General features: G+C 38.3%; 1 protein-coding gene across 3 annotated transcripts in view; it reads right to left on the bottom strand.

The window, feature by feature from the left end:
* Positions 1-18,652, bottom strand: part of Pka-R1 (protein kinase, cAMP-dependent, regulatory subunit type 1) — a 178,510-nt gene that overhangs the window by 82,064 nt on the left and 77,794 nt on the right. The window contains exon 1 of one of the 3 annotated variants that reach the window (XM_067087373.1): positions 9,144-9,272. The exons of 1 other annotated variant lie outside the window; for it this stretch is intronic. The gene's annotated coding sequence lies outside the window, so the exon portion shown is untranslated. Of the gene's footprint in view, positions 1-9,143; positions 9,273-18,652 lie in introns of those variants that run through there. One more of the 3 variants, XM_067087374.1, reaches the window with a different exon arrangement.

The raw sequence follows: 18,652 nt of genomic DNA, 5'->3' as shown, positions 1-18,652 counted from the left end.
GTCAAGAAATATGTGACTCGTGGCGAACTTTAAGAAGTCATGTTATTTGCACTACCGTCATGCATATGACATAAACGAAATGTCATAAACAGGATGTAAGTCAACAGATACAAATCGCAGAGAAGTCACCAAAATTCAAGGCCACCACACGATGAGAGGTTCGACCAAAATCAAAATCATCTGTCTAATACCCCAAGTTTTACTAAACGAAAAGTCTTCTGTAAGAAAGGCAAAGTTATCAAAGAAGTCTTAATCAAAAACAACACTGAGGTATGAAGGCACTAAGTTTTAAAATACACGCTAAAAAAAAAAAAAAAAAAAAAAGGTACATCGTCATCGCGCGATGCCGAGTACTCCCACGGAATAGCAATGGCTTTGTCCTCTGGACAGCCAGAAAGGAAAGGATGGAGAATTCTTCTATTATTGGTCTCACGTGTACACATTAAAATAAAAACAAATAAAAATATTCAGATGAGACGAAGAGGTTTGTTAAATTTTCTGCCTAATATAGACAGCAAACATAACTCGAAGATGAATTCCTTGAGATAACGGCTTGGAAATATACAGATAAAAGATTAAATTCTCCTCTCTCTCTCTCTCTCTCTCTCTCTCTCTCTCTCTCTCTCTCTCTCTCTCTCTCTCTCTCTCTCTCTCACACACACACAATTTTTGATACTGTATTCAATTTTCCCTAAATCCAAAATAATATATATATATATATATATATATATATATATATATATATATATATATATATATATATATATATAATATATATATATATATATATATATATATATATATATATATTATATATATATATTTGTTTCAAATTTGGTTAACTTTGCACAACTCTATTCATTTTTCTATAGAATGATCCTGACTCGATAAGCGCTACTGAGAGAGAGAGAGAGAGAGAGAGAGAGAGAGAGAGAGAGAGAGAGAGAGAGAGAGAGAGAGAGAGAAATCTGTACAAATCATTCATCTTCGATAGCATTTAATTTGTTCTCAATAATAACCGTTCTCTATGATAAATACTGTATCCAATTCCACATCTTCGAACTTGCTCACAAACTCTCGAAAATACAAAAAAAACAAAAAACGCAATCAACAATATTAAACTGGAAAACCCACCGGACAAAGACACCGCCTCAGAAATCAATCAAAAGTTAAGGATTTCCCGCGAAAAACCGAACAACTTGGGAGCAAAAGTTGTAACCCGCCCCCCTCCCCCTCCTAAAAAAAAAAAGGAGGGGGTCATCTCCAGAAAAATATCCTGCAAGAAGTTAAAGACCAGCACAAATACTCGCAGCCTTCCCAGAGTTCTTAAGAGACCCCAAAAATTACTCGCAGCCTTCCCAGAGTTCTTAAAGAGTTGTGGTGGGACTTTATAAAGGCCCAACAATTCTAGGCAAGCAAGATATATCTCGTCCTTTAAATATAAACCCCGCTGCAGAAGTTCTAAGATAACTTCCAAAGCCACAGAGAGAGAGAGAGAGAGAGAGAGAGAGAGAGAGAGAGAGAGAGAGAGAGAGAGAGAGAGAGAGAATAGCCTTCTCGCTCGGGATTAAGACCTCATTAAAAATGATAAAGTTACTGCACCTTACGTTTTTCCTTTCTGCTTATAAGATCACACACGACTAAGTCTTTTGGATGCTCATAACATCCAAACAATTATCCTCTATTACGCAGGCAATTGCACCTTCCTCAGTATCGCCAAGACACACCATTCTCAGAGACCCTGCGTAAAGCGAAATGTCACACACGAAGCTACATTTCTTAAAAGTTCGCACGAATAGCGTACAAGTTCCCCAACGCATATTTTCCTAATGGAAGTTTAAGTTCCCAAAAAAGTTCTCTAAACGTACAATGCAAAAAAAATGAAAGATGAAAATGTTTTTCATTTGATTTTACATCATAGTTCGGGGCATAATCAAATGATCTGACATGCTTGGTTGCATGCAGGATGGATTGATTGACTGATTGATTTGTGGCTATTAAAACTGGCGTCAAACATCTAGGTTACTGACGCCATAACAAAATTAAATAGGAAATTAAAAAGATTAATAAGTTTAAATGGATTCTCACATGAGAAATATCTTATTTATATATATATATATATATATATATAAATATATATATATATATATATATATATATCTAATATATATATATATATATATATATATATATATATATATATATATATATATATATATATATATATATATATGTTATTTATATATTTATATATTATACATAATCACATCCGTAAACATACGTTAACGCACACGCGTACTCACATAAACATTCACGAACGTTAAAACGAATAATCAGAGAATGAAAGCGGTCGCTTCGTACAGGTATTTGGAAGTAAACAAATCCCGTGACGTCGGACGAGAGAAGAGGCAAGTCACGGAGCTACCCAAGCCAAACGACCGTAGCAGGATGTGGCCAAAAGTGTTGGGGGGGGGGGGATAACATTGGAGTGCCTACGGAAGCAAATGTTGGAATCTTAGAAAGCACCTCTACTTTCGTGATAGCCGACTCCCTTTCTGAAAACGTAGGCTCGTATTCCCGTCGGAACAAATGGAAATTACTGCCATGGACTGTTAGCACAGCAAATATGGCACAACAAAAATGAAACTGTCGAGAGAAGTGGAGATAACGCAGCGGTGATAGGTGATATGTCAATATATCACCGCTTTCACATGGTTCGATCATGTGGAAAGAACAGAGGATGATAGGCTGGTGAAACGAGCGCACAGCTTTGAAGTATTAGGAGATAAGAATAGAAAAATAACATAATTAACAGGAAGGCGACGCAGACGAACTGACAACGCATGAATAATCTGATATGTAGACCGACAAATCGAAGGGGGGGGAGGGGTTGTGTGTGCATAAAGAAAGTCAAGGAGAGCTGAAATATTGAAGTGTTTGCCATCATAAGCAGCTAAGGTGTTGGCCACTTGACCGGACTTTTATGCACCAAGAGCAACACGAGAAAAAGGTGTGCGCTAAATCTCTCTCTCTCTCTCTCTCTCTCTCTCTCTCTCTCTCTCTCTCTCTCTCTCTCTCTCTCTCTCTCTCTCTCTCTCTCTCTCACAGAAAAAAGTAATTATTGAATAAAAATCTAAAATTTTACAAAACAAATAAACATTTGTTACATAAATAAACAAAAGATATTTTCTCTCTCTCTCTCTCTCTCTCTCTCTCAGTTCGAATTCTTAATCAGGTTCTGCTTGATGGCTGTTTTAAGTAAATGTCACAAAGTTAAGCACAAAAGTAAAGTAAATTCCTAACATCCATTCTCTCTCTCTCTCTCTCTCTCTCTCTCTCTCTCTCTCTCTCTCTCTCTCTCTCTCTCTCTCTCAGTTCGAATTCTTAATCAGGTTCTGCTTGATGGCTGTTTTAAGTAAATGTCACAAAGTTAAGTACAAAAGTAAATAAACCCCTAACATCCGGCCCCATTTTAAAAGTGAATTCTGCACAAACAGTTCAGACATAAAAACAATTAAAACAATAAAATAATAATAATAAACCCATTTTCCCTTTCGCTTTTCAGTAACTGAAACTGGACAACAACGACAGTCCGGAGTTATGCAAATGGCATGAAAACCCCGATAGATATCATTTATGTTTAGGCTTAGAACGCCATAAATAGCTAGCAGCTTGTTCCGTTTGAAACACCAATTGGCAAAATAAACGCTCATAATATTTACAACCCCAAAATTTTTTTACAAATATCCCCTTTGTGAAAAAAATTCATCTTTTTCAATTATTATCTGTAAATGTATGTATGTATGTATTATATTATATTGTTGACTAGCGAGCTATGCTTCCAGTGTGACTGCTTTGAAGATCGAGACAATCGGAAAATAACCGTAAACGTATCGCTTTCACCTGAAGACTAACTCTCTCCTCCATCTCAACATTCTGAATCCGATCATTCTATACGAAGTCTCCCCGAATAAACGAATCCTACGAAAAAAAAAAAACGAACTGAAGCTAAAAAAAAATAAATAAATAAAAGCCTTATGCAGTCAAGCAGCACAGAAAGGTCTACAAGTTTGTTGTTTTAAAAGTAAAATACATTTTCTGAGGACTATGCTTTTTTAACGGCTGTGCGCAGAGATTAAAAATATGTACCTTCACTCGAAGCTTTCGTGTGATCTTCTATCGCAACCAATAAAAGCTGCACTGCAGGCGTTTTCGTAGGATCGAGGCGACATTCAATTGCAATTTTTGTACAAAAGTAATTTTTCTGCAATTCCCCCCAAACAAAGAAACAAATAAATTAAAACTATCATAATTTCCGTCCTCTCAATGCACTTGGTGCTGTTAACCAAAAGATTTTTAAAACTTGGTGCTATTAACCATAAAAATGTTAAAATCTTGGTGCTATTAACCATAAAAATGTAAAAACTTGGTGCTACTTTAACCAAAAAAATTTTAAAAACTTGGTGCTAATAACCATAAAAAGGTAAAAACTTGGTGCTGTTAACCATAAAAATTTAAAAACTTGGTGCTATCAACCATAAAAATTAAAAACTATCATAATTTCTGTCTTCTCAATGCACTTGGTGCTATTAACCATAGCAACCATTAGGAAACTGTCTCATTCCTCACAGTTTGTTTTCAGACATCTGAATCTCCACCTTCAAAAGAATCTCAATATTCGCGTTCCAAAGCAACAATGCACCCCCTTCCAAGATCATCCGCGTACCTGTTCTCATGAGAACCTTGATATTTTCTTGACAACTGACGAATATTTAATAATAATAATTCTGTCTGGGAACTAATTTTCCATGAGAATCTGTTTACGGGAAAGTTTTGTTTTACCCACAAAAGTCACTTCTGGTTCATAAATATCTAAATTACGGCACAGCCACCCGAATTACGTCAGACGGTAATGTATGATTAGAATAACGAGTAAAAGGTCATGATGCTTTAAAAAGAACGATCGCCAATCCCTTCCCTGGGCCAAGAATACATTCTGCGTTGGCTGGACAGTCTCCCGATAAGCACTTTTCCTTTTATTTGCACTTCAAAAAAGTTAAAAGTTGTGTATCTGAACTCCCTGCGTCTCTCCTTTCTCGAACTGGCTCTTTTTGAGTCAAGCCGACGCTTGAATGCACTGACTGCGATGAATCTTGTCAGAAAAGGGATCTGGTTGTCAAATGGTGACAACTTGAAATAAAGATCTCTCTATACGCGAAGACAACGCGAAAAACCGCCAATCTAAAATGGCAGACGGATCGTATTGATATTCACATACTGATCAACTGTCAAACTACTGAGAGTCTCGGGCAATATCGCCATTTGACAGGTACTAACTTATTTTGTTTACGTAGCTATGAACAAATACCCTCAATTTACATAACGCAAGCGCCCGCACGAGAGAGAGAGAGAGAGAGAGAGAGAGAGAGAGAGAGAGAGAGCCATTTTCACCAACCACAACCATCATTACCATTTGTTTGTCCATAGAATCAAAAGGCTGGAAAATCTGTAAACAAACACATTAGGGAAAACATGTTTTTTTTAAATCCATGTCTAACTCCAGCGTTCAAGCCCACATCCAAGCTACCACCAAAAACAGAGAATTCACCTCCCCGGATGATCAATTCACCGAACTTTAAAATTTCATCTTCATGTTATTAACTGAACAACGATGTTGATGTTCATCGATTCTGTACGTTAAGATGACCTTTGAATCAAATCGTTCTTTACGATTTCTGATTTCTCTAACTGAAGTGAATACATTATAGCGGTGATCTTCCATCGCAATATTTCTAATCCACAAATATTCATTAGAAATACAAAATTAATCATAATTAGGCAATCATAAAATTCTTAGGCATTATTTGTACACTGCTTTCACAAGAAAAATCTGCAAAAAATATTGTACAAAATTTTGCCACACTTTAAATCTACACATTACTGGAAACCGGGGGGGGGGGGTCTATGCCTATTCATAAACAAATAATTGTCGTGAACATGAATAGGGAGAATTCGCGTGTAAAAAGATCGAAAGAGCATCACAAACCAGCTGTCGCATTCACAATCTTGTAAAAGATGAACACGTGTTCATAGGTGTCTGTACAAGCAACGGCCGGCCAAGATACCAGCGCATATAGAGCGCTTCGCCCTCCCTCCCCTCTACACGTTCGGAATAATGGCCGGACTGAAGCTAGGAAGAACAACACAATGAAAAGGAGATTTTCACGCAGAGAGGCCCCTAATGATAAGCAAACCTTGTTTGGACCGCGGTGCGGAAATCTGAATGAACTCGAGTAACTTTAATCTGAATGAACTCGAGGAACTTTGAGTTTTCTTGTTGGAAAATAGGTGCATTCTTATATCGAGATTGTTATTCTGTATTCGTCGGGTAGGTTACCGTCGAAGATTAGTTTCTATCGTCTATCAGACCCTCTAAATGTACCATCCAACCCAACGCTATACCTTCAAAGAAAGGACACGCTCATCCAACTTCAAATAACACACACTCATCCAGCATCAAATAGAGACACTCGTCCAACTTCAAAGAAAAGACACACTCATCCAATGCCAAATAAGACACACTCATCCAATACCAAATAAGACACACTCATCCAATACCAAATAAGACACACTCATCCAATACCAAATAAGACACACACAACCACCTTCAAATAAAAGACACTCATCCAGCATCAAATAAAAGATACTCATCCAGCATCAAATAAAAGACACTCATCCTGCATCAAATAAAAGACTCATCCAGCATAAAAAAAAGACACTCATCCGGCATCAAATAAAAGACACTCATCCAGCATCAAATAAAAGACACGCATCCAGCTTCAAATAAAACACACACTCATCCAGCATCAAATAAAACACACTCATCCAGCATCAAATAAAAGACACACTCATTCAATACCAAATAAAAGACACACTCATCCAACTTCAAAGAAAAGACACGATCATCCAATACCAAATGCTCTAGCAATGACAAACGCCTTAATTGAACCTAAATAAAAAAATTTAAAAAAAGCAAGTAACTTCTGTCTGCCAAAATTTGCCGAGACTAAAATTCGATGATGCCCGACCAACTACGAGGACCCTCTGCAGGAAACGATCCAATTTCGTCAACTCGCCGGCGTCCGCGACCTTTGTTGCTGTGACGCTAAATCAATCAGTCGTGAACACACTGACTTATTAATTACCACTGTATGAAGCAAGACAAGTGTGTGTGTGTGTGTGTGTGTGTGTGTGTGTGTGTGTGTGTGTGTGTGTGTGTCGGAGAGACCGCTTCGAGTGTTACTTCAGAAATAAATCGCTTAAGTTGCAAGCTGAAACCGGACCTCAATACTAACACCTTCGATACTTGAGTAATATGATCAACGATTTATGATTCATAAATACACTTCATCCCGTGCAGGCAACAAGATTCAAAAACGCTCCCTACGACTGAACTTAATCTTGCCAACAAGAGAAAACAACCTATTTGTTCATCTTCGGAGAAACATTAGATTAAAACAAGTCAACAGCATCGTGAAAAACCGAGAGATAATTACAGTCCTTAAGAAAGAAATACTACTCACAATAAAAAGACGCAGAGCTGACAGTGAATCAGTGCTGTGTGCATGTCAGCTCTATTTTTACCCAGAATGGACCTGCATCCGCTTTTCATCTACAAAATTATAAATGTAGCATTTGTACAGAACCCTTACAGGAGGAAGCATTCACTCCTTTTTTTTTTTTAAGTCTGAATTACCCGAATTTCCAATACTCAGAATGGCTAACAATATTTATTTATTTCGGAGTCTAGCAAAAGAAATCTAACTTCACATAGCAAATATTTAATTCAATTTAAAGATTTCCCATTGAGGAAGTTTTCATTATATTCATTATATAAAAAAAGAGATCAGGGTCTCCTCGCGTGATACGGATAATAAAACTGGAATATATACAATGACTTAAAGTCAACGCCAAACGAGCAGGAAAGCAGTAATAATCATGAACTCTCGTGAAATTTGTGTAAGAGAGAGAGAGAGAGAGAGAGAGAGAGAGAGAGAGAGAGAGAGAGAGAGAGAGAGAGAGAGAGAGAGTAATAGTTTCCTAACAGCCAAATGTAGATAAAAAAAACTAAATATGATCCCTCATGAAATACGAGAGAGAGAGAGAGAGAGAGAGAGAGAGAGAGAGAGAGAGAGAGAGAGCCACAAAAGTAATGGCTTCCTAACAGCCAAACGTGCATAAAGAAATTAAACCCCTCGTGAAATCTGTGTATGAGAGAGAGAGAGAGAGAGAGAGAGAGAGAGAGAGAGAGAGAGAGAGAGAGAGAGAGAGAGAGACGGATACAGCCACAAAAACTGGCTCCCTAACAAGCGGTCGAATTCAAGAAAACCTGGTCACTGTCTCCAGCTTGCTTCAAAGGCGCGTCAGAAAGCAGCACTCTGGTGATTACTCTAATTACTATACAATCTAAGACGCGTGGAACTTACGAAGGGGAGGTTACTTTTTTATCCGCACACAGGGGGATCGAGAGGAGACATAAATGAAAGCGTAAATAAAAAAAAAAAAAAACAGCAATAGCAACGCCCCTCCACACACTTCAAATACCGTCTTTTAACATCAAACTCGACTAGACAACAGCCATGGCACACTTAAGGTAAAAATATACATATTCTTTTTTTTTTTTTTTTGTAAATGTGACACAAGCGGTCATCAGAATACACACACACACAAACAAACTCACAAACACACCAACATTTTGCGTCTCTTGCGCTCTGCACTTCACGAGATTACGAGATATAAAATAAATCAAATTCATATTCGTCATCTCATTTCGCTGATATTTTTATCATATTTTGCACTAGAAATGTTATCCCAAAGTCTCAGTTAGTTTATTTGTATATATAAATACGACAACGTGCGTCAATTAGTGTATCACATTTCTGCCTTGACACTCTCGTTTTTTGGTAACATTTACCAGCGACGCGAACAAGAAAATTCGAGTGGCATTTATCCACAAAATCCATTGACTGGAATCACAGTCTGCATCCAGATCTAAAAGCCCAGAGATAAATATGCGCGGCTCATCAGCGACGCTCGCTCCAGCAGCAGGGAGCTGAACTCTCGCTACAACATCCGACACCCACCAAGCCTGAGGAACAACTAACGATAGAATATAGAGGCCACCGTCACCGGCCACGGTCGACTCGGTCTCGACTAGCGGGAAAGTCGCAGCTTTTGCTTGGCCCACTGGCCTAGCAGCCAGCCCAACCTATACCGCCAGTACAACACTCAACCAGCTGGGGATCGGGGAAAGAGGAGGAGGAGGAGGAGGAGGAGGAGGAGGAGGAACTCCTCCTTCAACAACGAACGAATTCTCCATGTTTCGCTCTTACCCCTTGCAGCTCCAAGGACGCCCTCCTCCTTCCTCGCCAACTGGCCTCCTTCCTTCACCCACGGTCGAGAGTGTCCAGACCGTGCCCTCACACCCTCCCCAACAAACCTCCTACCGCATCCGCGACAAGCCATGTCTCTCCCCTTAGGGGAGTGACGGGGGGAAAAAAAAAAGAAGAAAAAAGTCTGCTCTTTTTGAGATTCTTACAAAACGCGAAAGAAGCTGACAACAGTTGACGGACAGACAACGGACGTAGGTAGCACTGCCAAGAGACGTATATACCCATGCCACGGTGTTGATGGCGCACGAATCACAGATGTGACTTGGGGTATTTTTTTAACCGATGGTTTTCTGAATTAAGAGAAAGAAGAAAAAAAAATTCCCCCGATTCGATATACTTTTTTTCAGGTCACTGCGTTAAGTTCTATTTTCGAGAGCAAATCCCGACTAAGCCAGCCAGAATAACTAATAAAAAAACGTTAAAAACACCTCAACACGTAAGCTTCTGTAATTTATGCCACACCAATAAATAAAGACTCTCAGTCTAGCACAGTAAAAGAATGAATCTCATTAACACATCTATTCAGTATCGCAAAGATTTGTATACCAAGAAAATTGGGTTTGTATCTCCCAGCAAACTTTATGTAAACGGGGGGAAAAAATCGCTGACATACACTGATGTTAAAAGGAAAAACATCTATCACTCACCATTCAGAAACAAATACAAACCTAGGTTTAGAGAACCTAGTTTACCCAGAACTGACGACAGGACAAGTACGACGAACACACACAATTTTGTGAGTGTGAGTGTGAGAATGTGTTTGGATGGAGGCTTGACAGCCGAAAATACACTGCTGAAAATACACAGTTTCCAAAGACGAATGTTTATAAACAAACTTTGGATAAGGAAAATGGTGAGCAAACGCTTGCTAAATTGTGTTAGTAGAGTATATGAGGTGAGGGCGAAAGGCTGTAAATTTAATGGAGAGATGAGATTCATGGGATGTGAGATGAGCATTCAAGAACAAAATGGATGAGTGGGCACGAATTAAATGCTCAAGTAGAACCACAATGATACCAATTAATGCTTGTGGGTGCTGGATGGTAAAGAGGCAGAATAACGATGGGAAAGGTGGGATGACAAACGCAAAGTTAAAAGAACGAAAAAGATTATCTAAGTTACAGTTGCATGACAGAGGAGATTGCATGCAAGCAAACGTGATGACGTATATAGTCAAGAAGAAAGTGAGAGAAAAAAAATACGCAATGAAAAGCAAGATAAGAAAACAGAATAACTACAGGAAGAATTAAAAGTTAATGAATAAACTGGCCTTAGAATAAATATAACTTAGATAAGCTGTCTGCAGTGAATGCATTCTGGGTCGATGGAGTGAGTATTCTGAAGATGTGTTGAATGTGGAAGATAAAAATAGCAGTGCTGAATGATACTAGAGTGCAAAGGGTTAATGAATGCTTGTCAAAGTTACCGCAGAGGATATAAGATGGGTACCTGAGAGGTCAATGAATGGAGACACCATGAGTTGATGGGATTACAGGTGAAATGCTGTGGCACGGTGGTTATAAGGGTAACGTTTCAAAGGAAAACTTTTTGTCAAAGAATAAACGTGCAGGTGATATAAGAGGGATCATAACAATAATATTATTTAGGATACAAGGGAAAGCGCGTGGTAGGATTTTGGTACAAAGTGGGTTTTAACAAGAGGGTGTGTCGATCAAGTTTTTGATATGGAAACAGTTGCGTGGGCATACATGAACCTAGAAAAAGTTTATGGTAGTTGCTGAGAACTGTGGTATACAAGGAAAATTATTGGAAGCAAATAAAAGATTTTATGAAGGAACTGAAGCGTGTTAGAATACGTAGGTGGGATAATGACTGGTCTGGGGTAAAACATGAGGCTAAGACATTGGTCCATTACGTTCCTGCTAGCGGAGGGAAGATGCATTGTCGAAAAAAATGGCAGCATATGAAGAGAACCTGCTGAAATTTGTGAGGTTGAAAGTGTTGGCCAGAGGAGACTCTTGAGAGTCACTGTAAGGCTTAAGTAACGAGGTTCAATGGGATAAAGGAAGATGAAGCAACGAATGTTAATATGGATGGTAAAACTATTTTATAGAAGAAACAACAAAGAAAAATCAACTTTGATCAAATTTAAAAGAATCACTCCTTCAACAATGCTTGTTTTACAAATACTTCCACACCTTATATATTTTAAATTATTTTCTGAAATTCAAGCTCGCCTTTACAAATCGACTTGATATGCTAATGTAATTATTCCTCACATAGTTTCTACTTTTCTCACACACAATCTTCACTGCTCATAAGCTTCATTATTCCATTCAAAAAATTGTTTCAAACAAGAGAAACAACAAACGCGAATCTCACCACTGACATTAAAACCTCAAGGCAAAAATACGAAAACAGGAAACCGGATTCACACTACATGGCATTTGAATAATGAAATTTTCCCACATTACAAACGGGCGCTGAGGGAGCCCACGAGAACTTCGATCGTCATCAAAGGATTGTGCGCAAGTTCCGTCTACCGCAGATAAAATGCCCAAAACAACGCTCCTAACGTTGCGGAATGGATTATATTCTTGATAACCGGGCCCCCTTACGAATCTATTTGCTTGATAACTTCGTTGCTCCTGCTATTCTGGTAGTGGTGTCTGTGAAGCTGTGCTCTTTGCTGGGTTTGAGTGTGTGACCTTGGGAACGCCAGTATTAGTACATAGTGCATGGACGTCTTTATACAATGACTGGCTGCCAGTTAGCGTTTAGAGGTTACTTCGTACATACTAATAAAACTATCAATTGTCCGATAACGTAATGCATGTGTATGGAATTTTATGGCACTCGGTAGCATTTAAAACGAGCATCAAGGTTATGCAAGAATAACTCACATAAGCCACCTAAACGCGATGTAACTATAATCCTTTCGTGGTACGATCGTTGCTCGAGTATCACAACATTCGGAAAGAATACTCTCACAAGAAACTCTTTGGAACGAAGAACATTTGGGTGTGTGTCAGCACAATGATAAATCACACAATAACGAAAAAGAGAAGCCGAGTTCCAGTAACCTCAATCAGAGATCTGACGCGAACTAACCAATGCAACGAAGCTGATTTTGACGTTGCTGAAAAGTGATCAACTGCCAAAGCCGCTGAATAACATGATACCCGAACCACATTCCATCAATGCAGACAAAGTTAATTACGAAACTTTCCAGCCCACAGAGCTAAAATTCTAAGCTTCGACGGAGGAGAGACCAACCAGAGGAAGCGATGGGACAACATCTATTTTAAAGTGAACTGCTTCGACGCTCGCAACAAAATTCAAAGCACTGGAATACTGGCGAGAAGGGACAAGGCAGCGCCGCGTGAACGGAGAGAAACCATCGCCTTTTCAGTCCACTCCAGAATACCTTGATTTTCGCCGGAACCTGTTATACTCTTGAATCTACAAATTGCTTCATAAAAGGGCGGATTACCTCATGAACCTCCGAATCACTTCAAAATCTCCAAATAACGGCATGAACCCTGCTGCGACCTAAATGACCCCTCCGAATGACCCAATAACGCTCCGAATCCCTTCATGAACTTCAACCTGCGAATTACTATCGGACGAGGAAAATACGCTTCGTCTCGACGCAAAGACTTTCATTTTTGCTTACTAGCTGTGAGACAACACAGCATCATCCCGAGGGGGAAATGTGTTCAATTTTGTTACGGTTCACTTTAATTCTCGCAAGGAACAATAATTTCAGCAGTCTATATAATAATACTGGGAGATACTGAGAGTTATACTTTTCTATATTCACACCTTTTGCCCAACAGTTCTGTCTTTTTCCCACTGCAATCTGCGTCATCCAGCACCGTGCCATATATATGGAAATATATATCGACATACACCTACCTACCTCTCTCTCTCTCTCTCTCTCTCTCTCTCTCTCTCTCTCTCTCTCTCTCTCTCTCTCTCTCTCTCTCAGCAGTAAACTTTTGATTAATGATTTTACTCAACCAAATATTGATAAAAAAAAAAGGGGGTAAAGACCTTCTATACCAGATCATTTACTTTTCTATATAAAATATATAACATTCTTCACCACCGTTCCCTTGTCAATATTAAGATAAAAATGAGCCGCAATCCACAATACCAGAATTAAGAACTACAAAAAAAAAAAAAACCATAAATCCAGTTTGAAAACCTCTACTATGACCTTTAACCAAATGAAAAGGTAAGCCACATCAATTAGCAGCCCAACAATAAAAAAAAAAATCTTACGCCATTACCAGCAACATCATTTTACCCAACTGAAAAACAACTAAATTCCTGGAAAATGCGGAGGAGCTCCTTCCTGATCGCAGTCATTAACTATCCAAAGCCAAAAGGTTTCGGATAATAACACACGGAACTGAAGAACTGGCCCCACCCAAAGCTGGTCGCGGCGATTAAATGAGAGATTACAAGACGGTTTTCTAATTGAATATATATATATATATATATATATATATATATATATATATATATATATATATATATATATATATATATATATATATATATATATATATACACACACACATATATATATATATATATATATATATATATATATATACACATATATATATTATATATGTGTGTGTATGGACGCGCGACCTTTTATATTTCCAAATATTAAGCCACAAAAACAGTTGAACACCGGATCACTTTCCCTTGAGAATAACTTAAAAGGAAATTATAACTGTCAAGTGTTTATGGCCCGTCCTGAAATCGAACCTGGGGTTATGCTTAAAAACAAGAAGCAGTAGTAAGACTCAGTCCACTCGGCTATCAAGAGAGATTAAATTCACGTTTGAGTCTATGAAATTTAGGCTTTCAACCCAACACTGGGGCACTTTCGGCAATTCAGCGCTGAAGACAGTGGAAAGTGCGGAGTTGGGTTGGTTGAATGGCAAGATGAAGAGATTCAAAAAATAAAGGAATCTACGTACAAGGATCTAAGCGTGAGGGTATGAGAAAACCTCACAGTTGCATTGATAAGTAATAGCTAGACAGGCTGGACAGTAAGACTGAAGACAGGAAGCGGAAAGGGAAGTAAAAATGACAGGCTAAGTGGGCGCAACTAGGGGCGAATAGGCGCCAAAGAAGTTAATTGAACTCTGTCCCCGCTGTGCATATTCCTGTCGAACTTCGGTTTTGTACTGTACTTAGAATCGGTTCGAATCATGGCCGGCACAGAAAACGCCCTCTCTCTCTCTCAAAAAAAAAAAAAGCCGAAAATAAATACACCAACCTGCACTGCTAAGACTCTAAATGTCGAGCCAATATCATCTTGCGTCCCACACTATACTCTAGGATAATGCTGACAACTTTGGCAACACCTCAACTACTGTTTATATTTGCTTTTCTTTTGCTTCGAGCACGGCCAAACAAACAACAATAACCCCTGCAATCTTTGCAAGAAAATTTCAAGATTGCAAATATGAATTCAACGGGAAATTCTACTATCAAAATATGGTTAAGGCAGTGAGTAACCCTCTACCTCCAGTGTTTAGTAAATTGTATATTGAATTTATCGAAAGGAAATTAAACAAAATCGTTCGACACATGTAGTGTTGACGATACACGTATTTGGACAGGGAACAAAAATGCAAATAATTTCTTTAACAAACTAAATAAAATGGTACCATCAACAAAATTTACCGTGGAAATGGAAAAGGTGCGAGCTCACTATTTTGGATAGCCTAATGCATACAGCTATAGTAATGAGTTCAGTACAGTGTTTACAGAAAACCTACCAATATTTCTGCCTATGCCCATTTCTATTCTGGTCAAAGCACTGTCCATTTCTATTCTGGTCAAAGCACTGTCCATTTCTATTCTGGTCAAAGCACTGTCTATTTCTATTCTTGTCAAAGCACTGTCCATTTCTATTCTGGTCAAAGCAATGTCCATTTCTATTCTGGTCAAAGCAATGTCCATTTCTATTCTGGTCAAAGCACTGTCCATTTCTATTCTGGTCAAAGCACTGTCCATTTCTATTCTGGTCAAAGCACTGTCCATTTCTATTCTGGTCAAAGCACTAAGCTAGGAAATCACTTTTCACTTCCATGCTTTTACAAGCATTACCTGTATTTAGCCCTGAATATAAGGCGATGCAATAGATAAAATAAGGAATTCAGGCAAGAAATGGAAATATCCTGTGAGTTGGCTCTCTTAGTATATTTTATTCGCTTTGTTAACAGCCTTCTCGATAATGTGTGGTGGACAGAGCAGTTGCATTAGGTGTTGGGCGGATCGTGTTGAATTCTTTATCTAGGCATCCATTTGGACATATTCTATAAGCCCCCTGAGGAATAGGTTGCACCCTACCATGATCTTTACGGAGACATCGTGGTAGCTTAGGAAATGAATAAAAGAAACAGCGAAAGTGGGTTTCCTATATACTATGAAAGCATATCTATTCTGTTCTCTTATGATCAGTACATCTGGGAACGGCAATTTTCCGTCCTTTTCCCGTTCTGTTTTGAATTTTATGGTCGGAACTAGCGAATTTAGTCTATTAAACAATTCACTGAAGTCTCCCCAGATACTGTCCCAGGAAGTAAAAATATCATCTACGTATCCAAGCCAGATCATATTACGGGGTTTGATAGACGATAAAATTTCTGTTTCGAAATATTCCATGTACAGGTTTGCTAGGAGGGGGGATAGGGGACTGGACATGCTACAGCCAAATTTTTGCTTGTTAAAATTACCATTCAAAGAAAACACGTAGTGAGTTACACAGAGATTGATTAGTTTTAGAGTCTTATCTATGTCAGGAGGAAAATATTCTACAGAGGTCCAACTCACAACAGACAACAAAATACAGCTTCAGTACGACGAAAACATCCAAAAAGCTACAGAATACCTCAGGTCTAAGAATCCTTTTATTTTCCATTACCCCAAATCCATCGGGAGCTCGCTCATTAACGTATGTTTAAATAAAAAAGAGGAAGAAGCAGAGTTTACAAGATTCCGCCCAGCAATTATAATGAGATTTACGTGGGGGAGACGGGTACATCCATCTCGCAAAGATTAACAGAGCACAAAAGATCAGTGCGATATGCTTCAGAGAATTCGGGGATTTTCCTACTTAGGGATAAAGACCAAACCATGAACTGGAGTGGGGCAGAGCTGGTTTTCAAAGTAGCTGTCAGTGCAAAAGGAAGATGCTGGAATCTGCTATCATCAATCAAACCAACAATATGAACCTGTCAGGAGGCCATTGGAAATCATATGATATCGACGAGTTAATCCTCAGGCCTCTTCTCAAGCAGGTGTTCCAGAAAATACGACCACCAGACGCATCGCCAGACGGGAGTTAATGATGCCAAAAAACACAAGGGAATGCCTTTAATTTCCATTCTTCCGGGGTCAACGGCCATCTGCATACCAAAGGAGACATTGTCACACCTACAAATGTTTTGTATATATACTCTTGTATCATATCATCTGTCCACATTCTGCCAGTGAACAGGGGCACAGAAGGAAGTGCTCGAAATATATGGTTGCAACGTTCAAACCATGTTTTATGGGCCTTTTTGTCTTCATATTATACTGCTGTATTAGAGTAAAAGACATTCATAGATGTATACATTTTTGTATAATATATATATATATATATATATATATATATATATATATATATATATATATATATATATATATACTGTACACATACATATATATTATATATTATATATATATATATATATATATATATATATATATATATATACACATACATACACACACACATCAATACGAGAGAATTAGCGCAAAATATACCACATGAATTCCCAACCACGAAGAGACGAGGTTCATAATTACTTCACTACAGAGGGAAAGTGACGAAGAATTTATGGAATTAAGTTAATAAGAAAAAGCGAGGTTTAGAGGCTATGACGTCATCAAACGTGACACTACTCAGATACTATTAATCGCACGGGCACGAAAATATGTAATAAATATTGTGAACCTGCAGACACAATGCTCTACAAGAGCTAACGACCACTGACTGAGCTGTAAGCATTCATATATATATATATATATATATATATATATATATATATATATATATATATATATATATATATATATATATATATATATATATATATATAAATATATATATACAGTATAATATATATATTATATATATACTACATATATACATATATATAATATATAAAGGCGCACGTGGATATTCATAGGATATTTTACGTCTGTTCCAGAACAGTGTATTATAATTATTATTCATAATAATAAGCTCACCTAGAAACTGCATAGAAATATTTCATGAATGCACTCTGACCACCTTTTTAATTTTCCGCCGCTTTTGTTATTTTTCAATGATTATCGCATGTCCAGGCCGTGTTCATACCATTACTGAGGAATAATCAAAGAGTACGCCCCCCCAACACCCCCGCTCTCTCTCTCTCTCTCTCTCTCTCTCTCTCTCTCTCTCTCTCTCTCTCTCTCTCTCTCTCTCTCTCTCTCTCTCTCTCTCTCCTAAAAGTCATTTTCACATTCTCATAAGCTTCTCTAAAAGTCGCACGTAAAAATTTTCACTGACTCAGTTTTCTATTTCAAAAATAATTGTGAAAAACTTAAGCAAGCACAAATACTTGACAATTCAGGATCATACGGTAACGAGTAATGAGAAACAATAAGTTGTGACGTAAGCGAAACGACAATCCAGAGAAAATATATAAATAGAGAGTCGGAGGAAACGTCCACAACAGTGCCTGTAAACGTGGCAGACAGAGAAACACACCAGTCTTCTTCGTTTTAACGTGCTTTTTCCAACAGTTAGCAGCAATTCATACGGAAGAAAGGACTGGAATACAGAATTTAAGCCAACGACCAACCGCTGGGACCTATGCGGTCATTCAGCGCTGAAAGGGAAATTGAGAGCAGAAAAAGGTTTGTAAGGTGTAACAGGAGGAAAACCTCAAAGCACTTGCACCATGAAAGGTGGAAAGTCAGGCGGGAGAAAGAGAATACGAACGGAGGTACAGTTAAAGGAATGAAAGAGGTTGCACCTCAGGGCCGAAGGAACGCTGCAAAGAACCTCAAGTAATGCCTACAGTGCAACACGTGAGGTTCACTGGCGGCACTAGCCCCCTACGGGAATATGGATCACAGGCGGATTTACCCACAGACAAACGAGGAGATTGCCAATA

This window comes from Macrobrachium rosenbergii, chromosome 43 (assembly GCF_040412425.1).
Source record: "Macrobrachium rosenbergii isolate ZJJX-2024 chromosome 43, ASM4041242v1, whole genome shotgun sequence".
NCBI classification, from domain to species: Eukaryota; Metazoa; Arthropoda; class Malacostraca; order Decapoda; family Palaemonidae; genus Macrobrachium; species Macrobrachium rosenbergii.
This window is presented reverse-complemented; position numbering and strand designations above follow the sequence as displayed.